This window comes from Lontra canadensis, unplaced genomic scaffold, assembly GCF_010015895.1.
Source record: "Lontra canadensis isolate GAN:19392208 unplaced genomic scaffold, GSC_riverotter_1.0 scaffold11, whole genome shotgun sequence".
Classification (NCBI taxonomy): domain Eukaryota; kingdom Metazoa; phylum Chordata; class Mammalia; order Carnivora; family Mustelidae; genus Lontra; species Lontra canadensis.
Window position 1 is genome coordinate 3,220,575 of NW_022631005.1, and position 23,601 is coordinate 3,244,175.

Here is a 23,601-nt window from a genome sequence, read left to right on the forward strand (position 1 = left end):
TTCTTTTTAATGTATTGTTTGATTCAGTTTGCTGTTATTTTGTTGGGGATTTTTCATCTATGTTTATAAGAGATATTGGCCTGTTGGGGTGGTTTTGTTTTGTTTTGCTTTGTAGTGTCTTTACCTGGTTTTGCTATCAGAATAATGCAGGCCTCATAGAATTAATTTGGAAATATTCCTTCCTTTTTTATTTCTTGTGGAATAGTTTGAGAAGAATAGGTATTAACTCTTCTTTAAATGTTTGATTGGTGCTTACTTCGGCAGCACATACACTAAAATTGGAATGACGCGAAGATTAACATGGCCCCTGTGCGAAGGATGATAAGTAAATGTTTGGTAGAATTCACTTGTGAAGCCATCTGGTCCTAAACTATTTTTTGTTGGAAGTTTTTTGATTACTGATTCCATTTTATTGCTAGCAATCAGTCTGTTCAAAACTTTTTTTCTTCCTGATTCAGTTTTGAAAGGTTACATGTTTCTAGGAATTTATCCATTTCTTGTAGGTTGTTCAGTTTGTTGGCATATAATTTTTCATAATATTCTCTTACAATCCTTTGTATTTCTGTGATGTCAGTTGTTATTTCTCCTCCTTCATTTCTGATTTTATTTACCCGAGTCCACTCTTTTTTTCTTCTTGAGTCTGGGTAAAGGTGTATCAATTGTGTTTATCTTTTCAGAGGACCAGATCCTGGTTTCATTGATCTATCATTTTTTTTAGTCTCTATTTCATTTATTTCTGCTTTAATCTTTATTATTTCCTTCCTTCTACTGGTTTTGGGCATTGTTTTTCTAGCTCCATTGGGTGTAAGGTTAGATTAGCATCAACTTTTTTATCATAATTTTTTTTAAAAAATCAATATTCAAATATACCAACATATTTTATGCTCACTCTTATTTCTTTTTGTTAAAATAACAACGTAGTGATATATAATTTATATATGATAAAGGGCACCATGGTTTTTTGCATCCAACTTCTTCCTCTTGGATTCACTTTTCTTCTTGCAACCATTAGTGGTTATTCCACTGAGATGTGTTTTCCCACAGAAAAACAGATTCACCCTTATCCTAAGACCCCTAACACCCTCATCTAATCAGGGCATCATGATCAATATCCAGAAATTTATGATATACATCAAATTTAAATGTGGTTCCCATTGATCTGGAAACCTGTGAACTAAGATGTGTGTGTGCAGTGGGGGGGATGAAATCTTCCCCCACCATTATACCACATAGAATGATAGAACCTGGGATAGGATACTACCATTAACTCATAGTCAAAAGGGAGAGATTTAAAGGCATTATTAACATTCACTTGTTCTAAAATACTAAAGGAAAAATTCTACCTGGAACCCCTATTATGAGAAGAAATAATTTTCCTTGATTAGACCCTAATTCTGCTCCCTAACAGTGTGTCTTCTATCTGTTGTTCTCTACTACTCTTGGTTTTGCCTCCCAGAAGGTGAATTCTTTAGATTTCTATCAACCCCCTTAGTCACTTCTGAAATTGGAGTATATGCCCCGACTGGTGCTACATAACTTTCTCAGCTACTTCCTGCCTATAAAAAGTTTTTGGCTCAGTGGTCTCTATACCTCAGTCTCATTCCCTTTCAGTCTTAGCTGGTGGTTTATCAATACGGCTCTCTCAAAATAGATTTTCTGTGTGTTTTCCGTGAGTTCTGTTTGACAGAACCATCCATGATTCTTTTTGGCATATGCCTCTCATTCTAGACCTCATTATGAGGAGCTTCTGCCCATTAGGCTTCCAAGAGACCCTGCCCTTAAGCTTTCTAGAAACCTGTTTGTCCAACTGAGAGGTTCTACCAGGCATCACCTTAATTCTTTTCTTTTTTTAAAGATTTTATTTATTAGAGAGAGAGAGCGCAAGTAGGCAGAGCAGCAGGCAGAGGGAGAGGGAGAAGCAGGCTCTCCATTGAGCAGGGAGCCCAGTGCGGGGCTCAATCCTAGGACCCTGGGACCATGACCTAAGCTGAAGGCAGCCGCTTAACCGACTAAGCCACCCAGGTGCCCCAGGCATCACCTTAATTCTTTCAGATGTCTTAATACAGGAAGTTATAGCAATACCCTTAGTTTAACATCTACCCCCCAAACCCAGGCTGAATCTGAGACTCCCTTACTGGCTGGAGATGAAGAGGTTTATTTGCAAAATAAACAAGTTCTGGACTCTAAATTCCTCTAAATTCTTGCAAGTTGGCAGGAGTTTTTCTCCCCCAGATGTATCTTTTTCTTATAGCACCTTATAAAATAAAACTAAAACTAACTGCTTCATACTTTGAACATATGCCTAGAAATCATCCTGCGGTCCTTCATGTTACCACAGGTAACAGTTTTACTAAACACATGTTGTCATTTTTCAACTTCCATAATAGTTTGCATACCTGTCCTCTAAGCTAATAGCATACGTTTTCGGTTTTTGTTACATAGCATCCCTGTATTAGGTTTTCTGTATCAGCTAGCTACTGCTGCATAACCAACAACCACAAAATCTTAGTGACACATAACAATAAGCTTCTAATTCTCTCATGGATCTGCAGGTCAGATCCACGAGCAAGTCAGATACAGCAGCTTAGGTGGCAATGGTGAAAACAACTCCGCTTCACGTTGCAGGGCTGTGGCAGGTAGGGCAGTCCTGCTCTGCAGATAGTCATGTTGGGGCCAGGGTTGAAGAGTGGCAGCTACTCTGGGGGAAAACTCCTTTCAGTGAGGTGACAGAAGTACAAGAACATAAGCCCCATCAGGTGAGCGCATCTCAAGCCCCCGCTTTCATCACATCTGACCCCGCACCAGCCAAAACACTTCCATGGCTGAGCCCAAAGTCAAAAGATGGAAAAGTTCTTTTGTGGAAAGAACTTCAAACTTAGAATGGCACAGGACATGGGTGCAGAGAGGGGAGAAGAATTTGGACCAGTAATTGATCTCATCCTCCTTGGTAATATGAGAGATACTGGTTGCCAGCCTGCACTTCTGTTCTGCCTCCAGAAGCCTGCAGCTTCCCAGAAAGCTATAGGGCCAAGAAGTAGCAACAGCAGCTTTTTAAAGTTTCCTTGTAAGGGAGTGAATGTAAGCAAGGATCCCCCTAGGCCAGCACCTTGTTTTAGGCAGCAAATCTGTCACTCATCTCCATCTCATCTAGGGCAATTTTATTCTCTCCCAAAGAGAATGTAGACTCGCAGTTGCTTCCGCCTACTTCATGACCCATTCCAGCAGGCCCATGGCTCCAGCCCCCATTCCTTCATTGCATTTCTTTTCTGTTCCTACCTCACAGAAAATCTGTATCTTATGGAACAAAGTTGTGTCTTTTTTTTTTAAAGCTGCATATTTTTTCTTTCATATATATCACACCCATGGGCTTGGAGCAGGGGGAACTTTGAACCTTGAACTTTTGACAGCATTGCCACCCAAAGTTGTAGAATACTTTATGAAGGTTCTCTTATTTCTGTGATGATTTTTAAACATAAAATCTGTTTTAATGTTTCTTGGTACTGAAGTATGCCTAAATTTAGTACCTTACAAAAAATAACCAGTTTCTTAAAGGAGAGACATATTCAAATTCAGTACATTTGGAAAAATGATCAGGCTAATTATATGAAAGGAAAATAGGAAATAGTCCTTATTCTTCCCAGTAAATCCAATCATTAAGATAGACTACTTTTAAATGTATATATTAAATATTATATATTTTATCACAGCCTGGTTATCCCATTCTCTTTGCCTTATACAAGGTTTTATCTCTTGTTTTTTGACCTTTTTACTATATATAATTTATTGCAAAAAATTTCAAATATATAATATACACAGAATAGTTTAATGACCTCTATGTACCCATCACAGAGCTTCATAATTATTAATCATGATAAGTCTTATTTCATTTATACCAGGGTTTGAGAGACTATGACCAATAGGTCAAATCCAGCCTACCGCCTGTTTCTGTAAATAAAGTTTATTGGGACACAGCCATGCTCTTTGTCTACATGTTGCTTCTGCCTACTTTAGTGCTACAGTAGTAGAGTTTAGTAGTTGCAACTGAAATTGTGTGGCCTGCAAAGCCTAAAACATTTATTATCTAGGATTTACAAAAAAAGTTTGCTGACCCTGAAGTACACTCTGACCCACTCTCCTCAGCAAAAATCTCTCTTTCCTACTTCATTTTAAAATATTTCAGTAGTATTTTAGGGTTTTTTTAGTATATTTATTCAGTATTTTAGAAGATGAGGACTCCAAAATACAATACCATTCTTATACTAAAAAATTAACAGTGATTCATAGTTTTGTTTCTTCTACAAGTCTCCCACTGAAGAACAAGGGAGAATTCTTTAACATTTCTCTTTCCTTGTGACACATTATTCAGGTCCACCATAGGCCACCCATAGTCTAACAAACCATTTTCTTACCTTTGAAAACCTGCAGGCTTTTTGTTTTCATTAGTAGTCCATTCTCAGTAATTTTAACAGCTTAACACTTTATCTGTGGAGGACTTCAAAGGAGAAGATAATCTGAAATTAACAAGGCATGTGAGAAAGTTAATAAGCACTAATAGCATAATCATCAGAGGTTTTAGCAGAATTGCCATTTGTGATATATTAAAGGCCTTATGATAAAATGGGGCATATAAAGGCAATCTCACATTTTAAAAAGTCTAATGGTATTAGAGACATGGGGCACACTGGTTTTTCTTTTCTTGAAAAAACCAAGGAGTTCATGTTCAGAGATTTTGACAGTGAAGTGATTGTTAGCATTTTTAAATAAAATTTTATATTGAAATAGCTTTTTTTTTTCAGTTTACATGTCACTTTTTCAGGAGCTATCTCATTTAATGTTTATAGCAATTAGTGAGGAAGAACTTATTTTCACTTTGGATGATCCCACTGAGACAAAAACCCATGTCATCTGCTTAAAGTCCACCAAACACACCACTGAACCCATGGCCACAGATCTTTCCAGAGAACAGTTCTAAACAGGCTTTATCACCCTTTACAGGCCTTGGTTATATAAATGTTCTATATTGTGCAAGTATGGTTAAGTGTGTTACCTCCTAGATATGCTAAAGATATATCTATACAGTGAAGATACTGCAATAAACTCTTGGGAAATCTGTACCTTTGGGGCTTAGGATTTCAAGCACAGAGTGTTGTATCTTTCAAAATCACAGAGCAAGAAACAATCCATTATCTAGCTTTTATAGACCTTTCTGAGCATTTCTTTTACATCCTCATTATGGGTCCAGAGCACTCGTGGAGATCTGGTCTTAGAGGCTTGGAGAAACGGCTCATTCCAGGGTTTGGGTAGAGGAGGTCCAAATGAACCCTGGAGCATCTTCTTGTATTAGAAAGTAAGGAAATGCTTCCCAATATGATGAAGGAGGAGTCAAAAAGACAGACATCAGCTTGAAGTGAATACCACTAGATAAATCTGGGATGATTTGAGCATTAAAATAAATAATAGCAGTAGTAATTTATAACCTATTGAATAATAAATGACTCCATGAGTCCACACTGATAAAAATAAGTTGTCAGTTTGATGACTATGAGATATTTATGTTTTCTCAAGTATCTCCCTACAAAATATTTATGGATTAAAAAGGGGAATGAGGCTACTTTATAATAGTGGAGCCTGGAAGACATCATCTTAATCAAATGATCAGAGTGAATACCCCAGTAATAGGACAAATTAAAAATGTGAAACCTACCCCCACCCGATAGAGTATAATGAGAATATTTCATCACTTCTATGAGATGCCTGCACCTGCAAAAGGAACATAACCTTATCGTAAGATAACATTAGACAGGACTAAACTGGGGAACATTCTAAAAATTACTGGGGCGCCAGGGTATCTCAGTCATTAAGCGGCTGCCTTCTGCTCAGGTCATGATTCCAGGGTCCTGGGATCAAGCCCCACAACGGACTTCCTGCTCAGGGGAGAACCTGCTTCTCCCTCTCCCACTCCCCCTATTTGTGTTCCCTCTCTCTCTGTCTCTCTCTCTCTGTCAAATTAAATGAATAAAATCTTTTTTTTAAAGATTTTATTTATTTATTTGACAGAGAGAGACCATAAGTAGGCAGAGAGGCAGGCAGAGAGAGAGAGAGAGGGAAGCAGGCTCCCTGCTGAGCAGAGAGCCCAATGTGGGGCTTGATCCCAGGACCCTGAGATCATGACCTGAGCCGAAGGCAGCGGCTTAATCCACTGAGCCACCCAGGCGCCCCATGAATAAAATCTTTAAAAAAAAAATTACTGACCCATAATCTTCCAAAGTGATAAGTTCTTGAAAGTCAAGGAAAAGATTGAGGGACAATTTGAGAGTGAATGAAGACTTCTTAGGGGACATGAAACTAAACACAACATGTAAATCTGTACTAGATCCTTTTGCTGTAAATGGCAATGGAACATTTGCAAAACTTGAACAAGGTCTAAGGATTTGATGGTAGTAATGTGTCAGTGTTAGTTTCCTGATCTTGGTTAGTTGTATCATGGTCAGATAAAAGAATGTCCTTGAATATTAGAAATACACACTAAGGTATTAAGGGGTAAGGGAGCATCTGGCCAGGAACCTATTCTCAAATTGTTCAAATAACAAAAGTTCTTTTTACTTTTTTTGGTAAGTTTTCTGTATGTTTGACATTGTTTCAAAACAAATATTTTTATAAAAATGCAAAACTAGGGGCGCCTGGATGGCTCAGTGGGTTAAGCCTCTGCCTTCAGCTCAGGTCATGATCTCAGGGTCCTGGGATCGAGCCCCCCGATCGGGCTCTCTGCTCAGCAGGGAGCCTGCTTCCCCCTTGCTCTCTGTCTGCCTTTCTGACTACTTGTGATCTCTGTCAAATAAATAAAATAAAAATCTTTTTAAAAAATGCAAAACTAAACGCACATAAAGTTACAGCAGACTCTCACAGGTGTCTGTTATATAATGCCATTTTCCTTGGCCACAGGTATAGTTTCATTACAAAGATTTCTTGCCAGTCTTTGTACTTGACAAAAACTTACATCAAAAGCAATTGTTTGTCTATAAAAGCTTAATAATATCACACTCACTTTTCTGTTGGAAAAGGGTAAGCAATTTGAAAGAAAAAGCAAGGAAATTCATCTCTTCAACAAATATTTGTTGAGTAATACATCAAGCTCTGTTGTAGGTACTAATTTTCTCTTTGTGGTGGACACTGTGATACACTACCCAAATCTGCTTTCGAACTGAGGCCTGATTCCCCTAGTTTTCAGGAATGCTGCAGACAAATTAGCCCTCACCTGTCAGCCCTCTTTAGGAATTGTTTCGGCTAAGAGAATGCCCTTGCCTAAGGTCACACTCCCTTCCCAAGGTGTTCTGCATCCAATCACTGGTCAGTGTGAAGGTATAAAGTCCTTTCCCTCTTGCCCCACTCAATTCAGGGTATCTTAGGAGGGTCGAACCATCTAAAGAACATTCCAAAGGACAAAGGTTTTCACTGAGAATCTATCACAGCTCAGTTTCTCTCTCTGCCAGTTCTTTTCCCTTCTCTTTGCCTTCCCTTACCCTTACATAGACAATGGTCCCTAGAATGCTCTTTATGAACCTCCGGCCTGCTAGCATCTCTAACTCAGAGTCTGCTCCAGGAGGCCAACCTGTGGCATCCCCTCTCAAAGATTTCTCTCTGGAGCCGAAAAGGATCATTACTTTTCAATTTTTTTACTATTAAACAAGGCTATAAGTTATAAGATTAAAATTGTATCACCTTCCCTCTTTTTATTTTCCCCACATTGAAAAGATTCATGACCTGCCCTCTTGTCCATTCCACTTTCTGTTTCTTGATCAGCTAGCACCAAGTGGGAGATATAAAGACAGAATGGGAGCAGAAAGAGCACAGGTGGGAGCCGGATTCTGTCTTGGGAAGGCAAGACTGAGACAAGTGTGTCTTAGCCTCTACCTCTCTTTTCTTTGCTATTTTCTCCTTCTTTCTTAAAGATTTTTATTTATTTATTTATTTATTTATTTATTTATTTATTTGTCAGAGAGAGAGAGAGGGCGGGCGCAAGCAGTGGAAGTGGCAGGCAGAGCTAGCAGTGGGAGAGGGAGAAGTAGACTCCCCATGGAGCAAGGAGCCTGATGCAGAACTTGATCCCAGGACCCCCCCGAGATCACGATCTGAACCGAAGGCAGACACGCAGCCAACTGGGCCACCCAGACGTCCCAATTTTCTCCCTCTTTCAACCCCTACTTCCCAGGGATACCTTGTCCAGGGTACTCATTACACGGCTCCTCCTTTCTCAGTAGAGTAACTCATTCTCACTGGGGGATGTGGATGGAACATATCATTCTCCTTAAAAGAATGCAGAAGAGACTCTTGACTTCTTTGAGACTTACTACGACAGAGCACTTCCACAGAATGGTCAAAAGAAAGCAACAAATCGATTGACAATTAGTAAGAAGGATGTTTTGGGGGGCGCCTGGGTAGCTCAGTGGGTTAAGCCTCTGCCTTCGGCTCCTGTTGTGATCTGAGCGTCCTGGGATGGAGCCCCTTATGGGGCTCCCTGCTCAGCGGGAGGCCTGCTTCTCCCTCTCCTGCTCCCCCTGCTTGTATTCCCTCTCTTGCTGTGTCTCTCTCTGTCAAATAAATAAAATCTTAAAAAAAAAAATTTTTTTTAAAAGGATGTTTTTGGCACCCTACTGGAACATCCACATGGGTGATTCTCTGCTCCATTTACACAACAATTGAAGTTCTCTTATACGGTGTCCTTGGGGAAATATCTTGGGAAAGGCTAATATTTGGAACTACTCCTACTTGAAAAACTGCTATAAATCTTTTACCCCCAAGCATTGTTTGTAGATTAAGTCATTTTTTTGCAGACACAGAGTGCAGTTTAATTCTTAATAACATAAGTTAGCTCTGTTTCATTTGTTAATATCTATTTTTAGCAGACAGTGGGCCATGCAAGTAAATGTTTAGGTTAAGGAAATGATAATTTGGGGCACCTGCATGGCTCAGTCTGTATGATCCCAGGGTCCTGGGATGGAGCACTGCATCAGGCTCCCTGCTCAGCGGGGAGCCTGATTCTCCCTCTCCCTCTGCCATTCTCCCTCCCACCCACCCTCACATCCCAACCCCACCCCCCAACTTGTGCTCACTGGCTCTCTCTCGCTGTCGAATAAATACAATCTTAAAAAAAGGAAAGGAAGAAAAAAAAAGAAATGATAATCTATCTTTATGGCTGGGCAGTTTAAAATTCTGTAGTAGGTAGTCTTGGATATCACTTTTTAAAACAGTTTAAGATATAAAAATCCGATGTACTGTCTGTTTTACAAAACACGTATCCTTATTTCCGTTATTTTCTTTACTGAGATAAAACTTGGTATGAATGCTGTAACTTAATGCTTTAAGGTCTTGTTTCAACAAAAACATTAAGCTTGTTTCATATTTGTCTAATCTCTTTTCTGTTTTCAAAATCAGTCCTTTATTGGTCATTTTTCAGTCTTTACATATGCGCCCTTATTTGTTTTTAAGTAATCTCCACACCCAATGTGGGACTCTAATTCACAACCTGAAGATCAAGAGTCACACTCTCTACAGACTGAGCCAGCCCGGCATCCCAGTGCCCTTATTTTTTTGACAAGATGTAAAAGTGGTAGCTAATGGCTCCACTATGAAAACTGGTGTCCTCTGTGTTTTGGATAATCAGGACATGAGTTTCACCAAATCATAGACCTCAGAAATCAGCATTGTAGTTTGAAATATGAATTAACCTCAGCTCTTTCATTTTAAAGGTCGTATCACTAGCTCTAGTTAAGAATTGGGGTTATTTGAATCTTTCTCATTCCATGAGATTTTAGATCTATTCATGTAATCTCTGGCATCACATTGATTTTTATATTCTAGGACAGGTCCAAAGGAGCCAACTAAAGATCGACACATTTTTTTTCTCCTCTGTTAATGATTTATTCAGGTAGTGTTCCCATTAGTTTAAAGAGAAGTGTCAAAGACCTTTCCCCAAAGAGTTTCCAACTTCTTGTGTAAGTAGAATCACAGGTACAGCACAAAATTAATCTGTGGTGTCTAATTCTTGTTGTTCAGATGATTCACTTTTAAAAACTGGATTTTCAGGGGCACCTGGGTGGCTCAGTGGGTTAAGCTGCTGCCTTCAGCTCAGGTCATGATCTCAGGGTCCTGGGATCGAGTCCCACATCGGGCTCTCTGCTCAGCAGGGAGCCTGCTTCCCTCTCTCTCTCTCTCTCTCTCTGCCTGCCTCTCCATCTACTTGTGATCTCTCTCTGTCAAATAAATAAATAAAATCTTTAAAAAAAACTGGATTTTCAGATGTTATAGGGTAGAAAAACGTGTGTCACTGGGCACATAATATATAATATATATAAATATATATATAAAAGTATCCATAGAGAAAGAATTGGAATTAAAAATGAGGATTAAGAAGGGGGTTAGAACAAAAACTGGTGATCATGAAAATAGGGTGGAAATTATGGAAACAGGGCAATTATTGAAATGGAGCAAAAGATAAAATAATTTACCTTCAGGTAACTTTATAATCTTTTCATGTTTCTATTCACTAGTAGCATGAAAGTCATATTTAAATCTTAACTTCCATTAGCAGAAATGTCAGTAAAGTCACTTTGTTTTACCAGGTAATAAGATGACTTCATTTTCTTTTCTGTCTTTCATATGTGTTGTGTTCCTTAAGGAGAACACCAGAGAAAAAGAACTTTGGAGCATTTTAATTTTTGAACATATTATAAAAATTAGCAAATTAAATTTTATGATTTTTGATTTTTTTTTCTTTAATCCTACCCCATTCTTCTGGGCCTACCTGAATTTGGAGGATCCATAAACATTTCACTTACTACACTATGCCAGAAAGCATTTATAATCCATTAGAAAAAAAACACAGTTAACATTTTAACACATGACTTTCTAGTCTTGTTTTCTAGTTTTATATAATATTTGTAATATATAGATCATATTTTATACAAGTGATATCATAATACTCATACAGTTTTAAAACCTACTTTTAAATTTCACTGTACAATGAACATTATTCCATATTGTTTATTATTCTTCTGCAATGCAATTTTAAATGACTATAAAGCATATCCTATAAATATGACTATAATTTACTTAAAATCATTGTCCTGTTGTTGGATCTTTAGTTTATTTTCAGTTTCTTACTATTATGAACCACAGTGAGATCGACAATGAAAAACGTTGTAACTAAACATTAAGGCTACAGGTCTATTTCCTTAAGATAAATTGTCATATGCAGAATTGATGGATCAAAGAATACACATATTTTTCAGGCTTTTGATATATGTGACCAAATTGCTTTTCTGAAAGATTGTACCAAATGATACTTCCATGAGCAATGTATGTGAGTACTTGTTTCTGTACCTTCACCAGCATTGAATGTCACAATTTTTCACAATCTTTGGTGAATGACAGAATGGAGGGGAAAAAAAACAGTATCTCATTTTCTAATGATCAGATTTCCTATTATGCAAATCAATCATTTTAATTACAGAAGAATAGTTTGTTAAAGATGAAAAAAAGAGTCATAATGCCAAGAACAACAGATAACTAGCATTAACACATTCTTTGTATATATAGACATTTTCTGTTATGGTTTTTATTTTTTTTTTTGACATCATGCTTACATTAGATTTTTTTAAAGATTTTATTTATTTATTTGACAGAGACAGAGACATAGCGAGAGAAGGAACACAAGCAGGGAGAGTGGGAGAGGGAGAGGGAGAAGTAGGCTCCCGCTGAGCGGGGAGCTCGATGCGGGGCTCCATCCCAGGACCCTGTGATCATGACCTGAGCCAAAGGCAGACACTTAACCACTCAGCCACCCAGGCATCCCAACATTAAACAGATTTTTACTTTTCTTCCAACAATTTTAAGAGTTTGCTAAATTTTAAAACTTCTAATTGTGGTAAAATACACTAACATAAAACTCACGCCTTAATCATTTTAAAGTGTACAGTTTAGTATTGTTAAGTACATTCATTGTTGTACAATCTCCAAAACTTTTTCATCTTATGAAACTCTGTTGTCCTTGAACAATTCCCCATTTTCCTCTTCCCCCAGCCCCTTCCAACCACTATTCTACTTTGTGTTTCTAGGAAACTGACTACTCTAAGTACCTTATGTAAGTAGTGTCATATAATACTTGTCATTTGACAACTAGCTTATTTTACTTCACATATGATCTCCAAGTTCATCCATGCTGTAGCCAGTGTCAGGATTTCCATCCATCTGAAGACCAAGTAATATGCTATTGTATGTATACACCATGTTTTGTTTATCCATTCATCATCAGAGCACATTTGGGTTGATTAACCTTTTAGCTATTTGGAGGAATGCTGCTATGAACATGGGTATACAAGTATCTGTGCACATCCCTGCTTTCACTTCCTTTGGGTTTATTTATTTATTTATTTATTTTAAAGATTCTATTTATTTGACAGACAGAGATCGCAAGTAGGCAGAGAGGCAGGCAGAGAGAGAGGAGGAAGCAGGCTCCCCGCTGAGCAGAGAGCCCAATGCAGGGCTCCAAGATCATGACCTGAGCTGAAGGCAGAGGCTTTAACCCACTGAGCCACCCAGGCGCCCCTTCCTTTGGGTTTATACCCAGAATTGGACTTCCTGAATCATACAAGTATTTCTATATTTAATTTTTTGTGAGGAATTGCCATCCTGTTTTCTATAGTGGCTGCACCATTTTCTGTTCCCACCAACATTGCACAAGAGTTCCAATTTCTCCACATTCTTACCAACACATTTTTTGTTCGTTTGTTTCTCGGGGTCTCTTTGTTTTTTGTTTTAGCAGCCATCCTGATGGATGTCAGGTCATGATTTAAATTTATTTTCTCTCTCTCTCTCCCTTTCTTCCTCTCTCTTGAGTCTGCTTCTCTCTGATTATTAGCTTTATGATTCGGGGCCTGATTTCCACATAAGACAAGAAATACAGCCTCCAGTGAAACCACACTCATCATTCTCATAGCTTAGCAACCAAACAGAAATAGAGGTGCTTCCTCTTAGCCCCGACCTGGAAAACATCAGGCAACGACACTTATTGGCATAAACTTAATCATACACTCATGCCTTGGACCAATCACAATCGCCAAAGGGGTGCACTGTGATTAACTCTTTTTTAGTTATATGCATATCTTTTTTGGGAGATGGAGGTTAGTCTGTGATAGGATAAAACCCTCGGTCAGCATAGAAAGGTGAACCATTCCCACAAATGAAGGATGAGATGAGTAGGACAAACATGGCCATTTGAGCTGGGTAGATAACCTAATATGTGCTTACTACACGAAGAAGCCTTGATAATTACATCTGCTACAACAAGAAACCTCGGTAGCTAGAGTTTGAGTTCTTTATTCCCTGCTGTCTTATTTTTCTCCTCTTTTCCACACGAGATCTAAAAGAAAAGCAGAGTACCTTGATGAATGATTTCCTTCATTCCAAGCTGCCTATCTTCTTTCAGACCCATTGTCTAAAGACAAGGCCTACATTTGATGAGAGGCGTACTCTATTTTAAGAAAGTTTTTAACTAGAAATTGTGTATTCACCTGTAGCATTTCAAAATGCATGTGTTTATACTTTTATTCATGTACATTTCAATTCTATCTTCTCTGAGAAGGTCAATTATTACATACCATCTGTTTCTGTGAACAGAAAGTGCATTTTCTGATGAACAGAGCTTCTTGTAACTAAAAAAAATAAGACTCTGATTTTTATGTATCATGACTTAAAACACCCATGGAAGGAGACCAAATCATATGATTTATTAGTAAATGAAATGGAGACCATATTTTCAACAAAAACAAATGCTCAAAGCTGGCCCTATTGCTAATCAACTCTTTTATTACATATTATTTTGGACGTTTCAACCTGGTGTCACCAGAGTTCTGATCTGTGATTAACATAGTATCTTAGCATATGACAGTTATGAAGTTTATGATTTCAATGATCACTTATAATTAAATAAAGAAACAGTACTGGGGGGGGGGAAGAAATCATATTGATGGGCACCTGGGTGGCTCAGTGGGTTAAAGCCTCTGCCTTCAGCTCAGGTCATGATCCCAGGGTCCTGGGATAGAATCCCCATGCTGAGGATCGAACCTCAGCAGGGAATCTGCTCCCCCGCCCCCACTCTTCCTGCCTCTCTGCCTACTTGTGATCTCTGTGTGTCAAATAAATAAAATCTTAAAAAAAAATAGTTTTGGTTACTATACTATTTCTTATCCTAGATTCGTTATGCTAATACTAAAATAAATTGCATTCCATATTTCATTCCAACATTGTGATAACACTACCATATACATCCTGAATCTGTATTTGTCATGGGGAACGCCATCCTGGCTAAATGCATACGATGTCTTCTCATTAGTCACCTAACTCACACCACACCGACTAAAATAGCCAAGATCAAATAGTTTCCTAACACGCTATGTTGGAAAGCCTTGGGAAAACAGACACTCTCACCCTTTGTAAGCTTAAATTGGTGCAAGTACTTGGAAGAAAATTTGGCAATATTTATCAAAAATTTTAAAAGCATATACTCATAGGCAAGCAATGCCACTTCTGGGAATTTATTTTATAGATTATGTGCATGTTTGTGAATTAATTTATGTATTAGGATATGCACTATATTAGCTGAAAGTCATAAACAAATAAATTCCTTCAATAGTTAATTTTATATGTCAGCTTGGCTAGGCCATGGTGCCCAGATATTTGGTCAAACATTATTCTGGATGTTGTGTGAGGGTGTTTTTGGATGAGAATTTCATTAAGTCACTGGACTTTAAGTAAAGCATATTGTCCTCCATAAAGTGGGTGGGCCTCATTCAATCACTGAAGACCTGAATAGAACAAAACACTGACCTTTCTTGAACAAGAAGGAATTCTATCAGCAGATGGCTTTTGGACTTGAACTGCAACATTTCCTCTTCCCTAGTCGCCAGGCTTTCAACCCAACATGCAGACTTTGGACTTGCTACCCTCAAGAATTGCATGAGCCAATTCCTTAAAATAAATTTCTTTCTGTTTACATATCCACACTATCGGTTCTGTTTCTCTGGAGAATGCTGACTCATTTGAGAATTGATTAAAAAAATTACAGTGTGGAATACAGTATTTCTATAGGCATGAATATGGAACATTAATAACACCCCAGGAGGTATTCTTCAATTTAAAAACTTCAGTATTGGGGCGCCTGGGTGGCTCAGTGGGTTAAACCGCTGCCTTCGGCTCAGGTCATGATCTCGGAGTCCTGGGATCGAGCCCCGCATCGGGCTCTCTGCTCAGCAGGGAGCCTGCTTCCTCCTCTCTCTCTGACTGCCTCTCTGCCTGCTTGTGATCTCTCTATCAAATAAATAAATAAAATCTTTAAAAAAAAAAAACAAAACTTCAGTATTGAACTTCAGGGTAATGATACTGTTATATAATTTCTACTATTATATTAGCTTCTTTGTGTATTGAACAGTTCTAGAAAGACACAAGAAACTGGTACCAATGGTTCTGCCAGGGAGGAGAATCAGACACTGGCAGCAGGAAAGAGAAAGGTTTATTTTTACTTGATATTCTTTCCTAGCTTTGTGATATTATAAATGTTTGCATTAACTATTCAAGAAATAATTGATTGTTTTAACATATTCTTATTTTAGCTTAAGCCAAATGTGTTTGTCATTATCTATTCTTATGTTGTTTTCGAAAGGGTCAAGGGACAGAAAATAGTGTCTACATCATTTTAAAAATAGAAGTTTTAACTATACAGTGGCTAACTGAACATAATAAAAAAATAAAGATAAGTACAAATAGAAGTTTTACTTAGGGCACCTGAGTATTTCAGTCCGTTAAGCGTCTGCCTTCAGCTCAGGTTATGATCCCAGGGTCCTGGGATTGAGCCCCACATCAGGCTCCCTGCTAGGTAGAAAGCCTGCTGCTCCCTCTCCCACTCCCCTGCTTGTGTTCTCTCTCTCCCTGTGTCTCTCTCTGTCAAACAAACAAAATCTTAAAATAAATAAATAAAAATTTTTAAAAATAAAAAAAATTGACGTTTTATTCAATCTGAATCTGAATCATATTAGTTTGTGTTAATGGCATACAGTAATTTTTATATTCTGCATTTGAAACAGTAGTATAGTCATTTTACTTGATTAAATTGGTACATGCGTTGTGTGTTATAAATATATAATAATATAATATAATACAAATACATTTTTTCTGTGAAACTTTCATATCTGTTTAAAGTCTGAGTCATTAAAATGCAAGCAACAGTTAAATTATATGCTTTCACAAACTCAGTATATTTATTTCATCTCCCTTAATTATTGCCATAAAAGCAAGATTTCTTTTAATCCTTTTACCTTAATAATTAAATTAATGCTTAATAGAACTTTTAAATGGTAACTGTAGTTAACAGTGCTGTATCATATATTTGAAAGTTGCTAAGAGTATAGATCTTAAAAGTTTTCACGCATGCACACACACACCAATTGTAACCATGTAAGGTGATGGATGTGTTAACTAACTTGATTGTGGTAATCATTTCACAGTATGTATGTAATTGACATGTAACATTGTGTAAGTTTAAGGTGTACAATATGCGAATCATCATATTGTACACCTTAAACTTACACAATGTTACATGTCAATTACATCTCAATAAAGCTGGGCGGGCATAAGAACTTTTAAGATTCTCATGCCAACTCCAGTAATACTTGCTAGAGATAAACATCACTATGAAATCCATCAAAACATGCTACCATGTTCTTCCCACACACAAATGATACCTGTCATCTCTCCTCTGCTGTATTACTGTAATTCAGTCAAGTCAACTGTGGATCATAAAGGCTCTATTTTCAATCTATCTTAAACAGTTATTGCATTTTATTCTAGCAAGGAATAATCCATTCTGGAGAAGAAATTCTCAATCACCTCTCAGATACCCAAAGCAACTTGTTTTTTTTTTTTTAAATCCTTCTCCAAAGTATACTTTTAAAAGTATAATAATCTGTGTATTTGAAAGTCATGAATACATAATCAATACAACATAACTACTGCCATTGTAAAAGCCATTTGGGATAAAAGTGTAAGAGATAGCTGTTAGGCGTTTTAAAAAAATATATTATTTTAAACCATCCAAGGAGAATGAGAGTAATTGAAATACATGAGCCTCCTGTAAATGAGTAAGACATTTGGGTTCCAATAATCTACAATAAACCAGATGATATATATAAAAATGTTACTCACCTCAAAGCAGTAAATAGTCAGCATTCTTTATGTAACTGTGTAGCAGAAGTCATTAATACATATATGCCCAGAAGAATTAATGTCCCCTTCAAGAACTATTCTGGATAATTTTTTGTGCCAAAAAAAGAAAAAGAACAGGAGAGAGGAGGAAGGGAGATGAAAGGAACAACAGCATTTTATGATTTATCGGGATTTGAGAATCATTGTTTCATTTTACATATTGCTGGAGGAAGGAAAAAACAAAACCCAGCACTGGTACTATCCTTGCTAGCTTCTCTTTAAGTATTTTTGTTTAGTATCCACTATACTATTGGTTATTGCTCCGTCTTGTGAGATGAGATTAACTGCGGTTACTAATGTCAAGAGCGAAAATATCTAATCTTTCTCTGGCTGAGTGGACATTTGCTTATTGCCTACCCAGCATCCACTCCTCTTTCTGTCTTCAGAGAGCACCTAGATTTTCTTTGGGGAAACTAGCCCATACTGCTTGAGCGGGATTTACCTCATCCGTGACTGCAGGTGTGGCCTTATTGCGATGACAATCAGTGTAACCCCATCCCTTTGCCATTCTGACCAGTTTAGGGAGAGTGATATATATGTTTATTGCTGTATACTAATTTTGTAGCTAAGAACTTATTTTATTGTATTCTTTTACTGTTTATAAGATTTTCTCAGGTTTTCCAAGTATACAATAATATCATCTATAAATTGGGGCGCCTGGGTGGCTCGGTGGGTTGAGCCTCTGCCTTTGGCTCGGGTCATGATCTCAGGGTCCTGGGATCGAGTCCCGCATCGGGCTCTCTGCTCAGCAGGGAGCCTGCTTCCCCCTTTCTCTCTGCCTGCCTCTCTGCTTACTTATGATTTCTCTCTCTGTGTGTCTAATGGATGGATAAAATCTTTAAAAAAAATCATCTATAAATTATGATATTGTACATTTTATCCTTTTTTTAAAGATCTTATTTATTTATTTGACAGAGAGAGAGAGAGAACAAGCAGGGGGAGCAGCAGAGAGAGAGGGAGAAGCAGGCTTCTCACTGAGCAGGGAACCCAATGAGGGATTTGATCCCAAGACCCTGGGATCATGACCTGAGCTGAAGGCAAATGCTTAACCGACAGAGCCAGCTAGGTGCCCCGTATCTCTTGTTTTTTTCTAATTGCATTAGCTAGAACCTCTAAAAAAATGTTAAATAATTATCAGTATTAACCTCTATACCATCCTTATGTTTTTCCTGACTATAGTGAGGAAGTTTGTAGTATTTACCTATCCAGCAAAATGCTAGATTTAGGGTTTAGGTAATTACATCTGATCACATTAAGGAAATAACAGTCTTATTTTATTAGGAAGTTTCTTTTCTTTTCTTTTTTTAAGATTTATTTATTTATTTGTTTGACAGGCAGAGATATCACAAGTAGGCAGAGAGGCAGGCAGAGAGAGAGAGAGAGAAGAGGGAGCAGGCTCCCTGCTAAGCAGAGAACTCAACGTGGGGCTCCATCCCAGGACCCTGGGATCATGACCTGAGCCAAAGGCAGAGGCTTTATTTAACCCACTGAGCCACCCAGGCACCCCTGGAAGCTTATTTTCTTAAACCGATAATGCCTTAATGGCGTATATAAAAGTTATTTTATGATTTTTTCCCTTGCATTTATTAATGTAATGAATGACTCTTTTAGATTTTCTAATATTAAGTTATCCTTGCATTTTTTGAATAAACCTTACTAGGTCTGGTATATTATAATCTTGTTGCACTACTGAATTCTACTTAACAATTTTTTAAAGGAATTTTACAGTCAGAGTTGTAAGTGAGATTGGTCCGTGTGTCATTTTTAATGCAATCTTGCATTCATTAAATTTATTTAAGGGATTTCCTTGCTTTAATGCTCTGAAACATTTTAGATAGCATTAGAGCTATCTGTTTTTCTCTGAATTTTCTATGAAACCTGTGGGCCTGATTTTTTTATCAAGAGGAGGGAAAAGAGGACTACATTTTTCACTGTGTTATTTCACTGTGTTATTATTTCTGTAGGGAAATGGTCTATTTGAATTTCCTGTCTCTTCCACAGTTAGTTTTGGTAAATTATATTTACCTGGCTATAGTACACCTAAATAATATCATAAATAAGATAGCCCTTATTGTTAAAATAAGGATTATAAACTCTTTGCAAATGTCCATTTATCTATGCATCCCTGTTTTCAACTTTCTTTTTATACATTATAAAGTTGTCTCTGACTCTTGATTTCTTCTGCATAAGTCAATTCTTTTCATGTCTTATTCTTTGTATTTATGCTTTCTCTGTTATTAAGATTAATTAACAGTTTGTATGATATTGTTACTATGTTTTTATTAAAAATAGCTTTTGCTTATGTGTATTGGTTTTACTATCTTTACATTTTCAAAATTATTAATTTTTGACTTATATCTGTCAATCCTTCTCTTTCCTTAAGATTAATTTGTATTTAATTTTCTAACTTATTAATTGACATATTTTTATTGTTTCTTTTTTGTTAATGGAAGTATTTTACAACTATAAAGCTACTTTTGTGTACTGCCTTACCTGTGTTTCATTGGTTCTGATTTAGCTTTTCATCACTGTTATTTCCCATACAGCATCCAAATTTCATTTGATTTCATTAGTACCCAAGAGTTAAGAGAGCTCCTTATTTTCAAATTTCTAGATGACAGTAGTGGTAGAAATTAGTGTCATCTGGTTTTGCTATTAATTTTTACTCGTACTGCATTGTGATCGGTGTTGTCCAACTTCTTCCTTTCTGCAATTTATTGAGTTTTTCTTTATGGATTAATACAGCTAATTTTTTTTAAAATTTTTAAAATTTATTTTCAGCGTAATAGTATTCATTGTTTTTGCACCACACCCAGTGCTCCATGCAATCCGTGCCCTCTCCAATACCCACCACGTGGTTCCCCCAACCTCCCACACCCCGCCCATTCAAGACCCTCAGGTTGTTTTTCAGAGTCCATAGTCTCTCATGGTTCACCTCCCCTTCCAATTTCCCTCAACTCCCTTCTCCTCTCCATCTCCCCTTGTCCTCCATGTTATTTGTTATGCTCCACAAATAAGTGAAACCATATGATAATTGACTCTCTCTGCTTGACTTATTTCACTCAGCATAATCTCTTCCAGTCCCATCCATGTTGGGTATTCATCCTTTCTGATGGAGGCATAATACTCCATAGTGTATATGGACCACATCTTCCTTATCCATTCGTCCGTTGAAGGGCATCTTGGTTCTTTCCACAGTTTGGCGACCATGGCCATTGCTGCTATAAACATAATACAGCCAATTTTTATTAATTTCCTATGGGCACTTGAGGATATATTTTGTTTTAATAATAAGGATTATCTCATGATATTATTTAAGTGTCCTATAATCTTACTCGTTTTTTGTCTTCTTGATCTGTTGTGGACTGAAGTGATGAATTTACCACCACTAATGTGTTTCCATTTCTTATTGCATCACCTTCTATTTTTTCTTTATAAATGTTAATGCTATTTTATTTGATAACATATATAAATTATTCATTTCCTCCTATGAACTGTACCCTGGAATCTCATAAAGGGCTCTATTTTTTCATTTGATAGTTTTTGGCCTGAATCCAGCCTTTTCTAGTATAAGATCACCATTTCCGTTTCTTTTTGTTTGCATTTGCATGATTTACTTTGTCCCATCCTTTTATTTTTATCCTTACTAAACCACTTTGTTTTAGGTAGATCCCTTAGATTCAGTGTTGAATTTGCTCTATGATACAATCAAAATGTACTTTTCTTTTAATGAGTTTAGCCCATTTATATTCATTGATTTAACAGCTATATTTGGTCTCAATTTTTTGTTTTTAGTTTTTATTTTTCAATAATCTCTACAACGTGGGGCTCAAATTTACAATCCTGAGATCGAGAGTCACATGCTTTACTGACTAAGCCAGCCAGGCACCCCTGGTCTAATTTTTTAATGTTATTTTTTTAATTGCTTTTCATATTTTAAAAAGTCACTAGTAGTCAGTTTCTTATGATTTTTTCCTTGTGTATTTCTTCTGCTAAATAGGAAGACTTGTATCGTTCTAGTTATTATCTTTACAATACAACTCTATATAATGCCCCAATATTTGTTTGTAGGTGAGTCCATAAGCATTGGTTAAATGAATATTTTCTCTTCCACCCCCTACTTCTTCTCTACTACACAATTTTATATTGTATTTCTCCATTGACTTTGAGCTATTAAAGGTAAGGAAATCAGCACATTTATATGCAATTTACTTTTTCTTTCCACCTTGTGACTCTTGTTAGTTTTTCATTTTTGCATTGTCAGGCATATAAGATTTATATTTTGTCCTATTAACCTAATCCCCATACTGTTTTACTCTCAGATAAATATATTCATTGCTCCCTGACAGTCCTCTGTAGTAGTTTCTTAGGTCATCTTTTGTTTCACCTGTGCTTGTCAGCTGATAGAATCGTTAGGTAATACTCAAGGGAATAATATGCATGCTCAAAACATTGTACTTTTACACTTGAGCAACAATTAGATAGCATCTTTGGATGCTGATTTCCTTTGAAGAACTTTTAGCATTGAATATGGCTACATAGATGTCTAAACCTAGCTTTATATTTTCCTTTTCTTTGAAATTCAACAACTTTAATAGGCTATATCTGTTCTGGGGGAGTTTCTCCTTGGATATCTTGAGTCCTTTCATGATGTAGGTTCAAATATTCCTTTATTTTAGGAAAAGTTTCTATAGCTATGTCTGTAAGTAGTATTTTTTTTATCTTTGTTTTCCTGACACTTCAGTTATTCAATTGGCTCTCTTTTGTTGCTTTTTATATCTATCATTGCTTTCTAATCCTTTAGAAATTTTTTAAATTTCCATTTCATTTTGTTTACTTCCTCATTTCCATGCAATTATGTCCTTTCCTGTACTTTCAGCAGGACTTATTTGCCCATGTATTTTTTCCCATTTTGACCTCATTCTCCTGATGGTTACATTTTTTTTCTTCTACTCTTCCGTGTGCTCTATCTCTCGTTTCTTCCTGTTGTGTTAACATCTGCTCCATGAGTTCTTGTATCTCTGCTTTATGGCTTTTCCTTATAGAGGAGATTCATTCATTCCATTCTTAAGATTCATGGTAAAATGTTTGATCATAATTTTCATCTACTCTATGGAAACATTTTTCTGGTAAGTGTGATTTATGTTTATTCTTTTCTTTGTGTAGCAACTTTGTAAAGATACTGTGCATATTGCATTTTAATTACTTGTCTCTGAAGCAGCTGAGTTTTTCCTATGCTACTATTAATACTTGTAAGAAGGACCAGGACCAGTCACAGGCCAGCTGAAATTGTTTTTATAACCTTGATTTTGTGAAATTTTGTTAGTCTTTACTACTCCTCAGCCAATGGTGATAGGGAGTGAATTTTCATGATGCATTTTTTTTAATCCTGCTCTGCTTCCTGTAAATGTAGCTTGTCTCTATGCTTCCTCATTTAGATCTGCTTCCCCTGCTTCTCAGAACCAACCCAGGTACAGGGTACTCTCAGAGCTAGCATGTGGACCTTGTCCCTAGTGTTATAAACAAGGGATTTCAATTTTGAAAAAAAAAGTGTACCTGTCACCTTTAAGAAACATGCTTTGCTGTCTCTAAGATTTACATCTATAAACCCTCTTGCCACTTTTGCTATGTGTGCACCCTGCATGATCTCCCCTGCTTTGGGGTAACCATTCCACTTGTTTTATGGTTTGGGATTTTAGCTGTTTCCTTAATATAATGAGAAATACAGCTTGTGAGTTTCTTATTTACTTTCTTCCTCCTTCCTTATTTCCCTCCTTCCCTCCTTTCTTTTTCCCTTCCTTCCTTCCTCCCTTCCTTGTTGCTTTTGTATGATTTCCGGTGAGAGAAGAAAGAAATGACAGCTTCAAACTGACATTTTCGACACATATTTACAGTAAAAATAACAGGATTTGACGGTTGATTAGATACGAGGAATGAGAATTCTGGCTTGGGCAACTAAGTGGAATGTGGTATAATTTGCTGATAGGAAACCTTAGGGTTGGTAGGACAAAAATCATTGGGTTAAGTTTGAAATTCCTGGAAATATTAAATGAAAATGTTAAGTCAGAATTTGGAAAACAATGCCTATAGCTCAGAGAAGTTTGGACTGGAGGTATTACCTAGGAAAGAGAAGCATTTGGGCCCTGGATGAAAGCTTAGAGAACCCGAAGATTTAGAAGTTGGTAAAAGAAGAGCCATGAAGAAATTGAAAGAACTGAGTCAAAATGATAGAAGAAAATCCCTAGAAATCGAGAAAGAAGATTGAATTCTTCAAGGAAGAAATATTGA

The 23,601-nt window shown here is 36.9% G+C and overlaps 1 non-coding gene across 1 annotated transcript; it reads left to right on the plus strand.

Annotated features, from left to right (window-relative positions):
• Positions 1-248: 248 nt before the first annotated feature.
• Positions 249-353, plus strand: LOC116866970. The gene has a single exon (XR_004382531.1). It is a non-coding gene; the product is annotated as a U6 spliceosomal RNA (small nuclear RNA).
• The last annotated feature ends 23,248 nt before the right edge of the window (positions 354-23,601 follow it).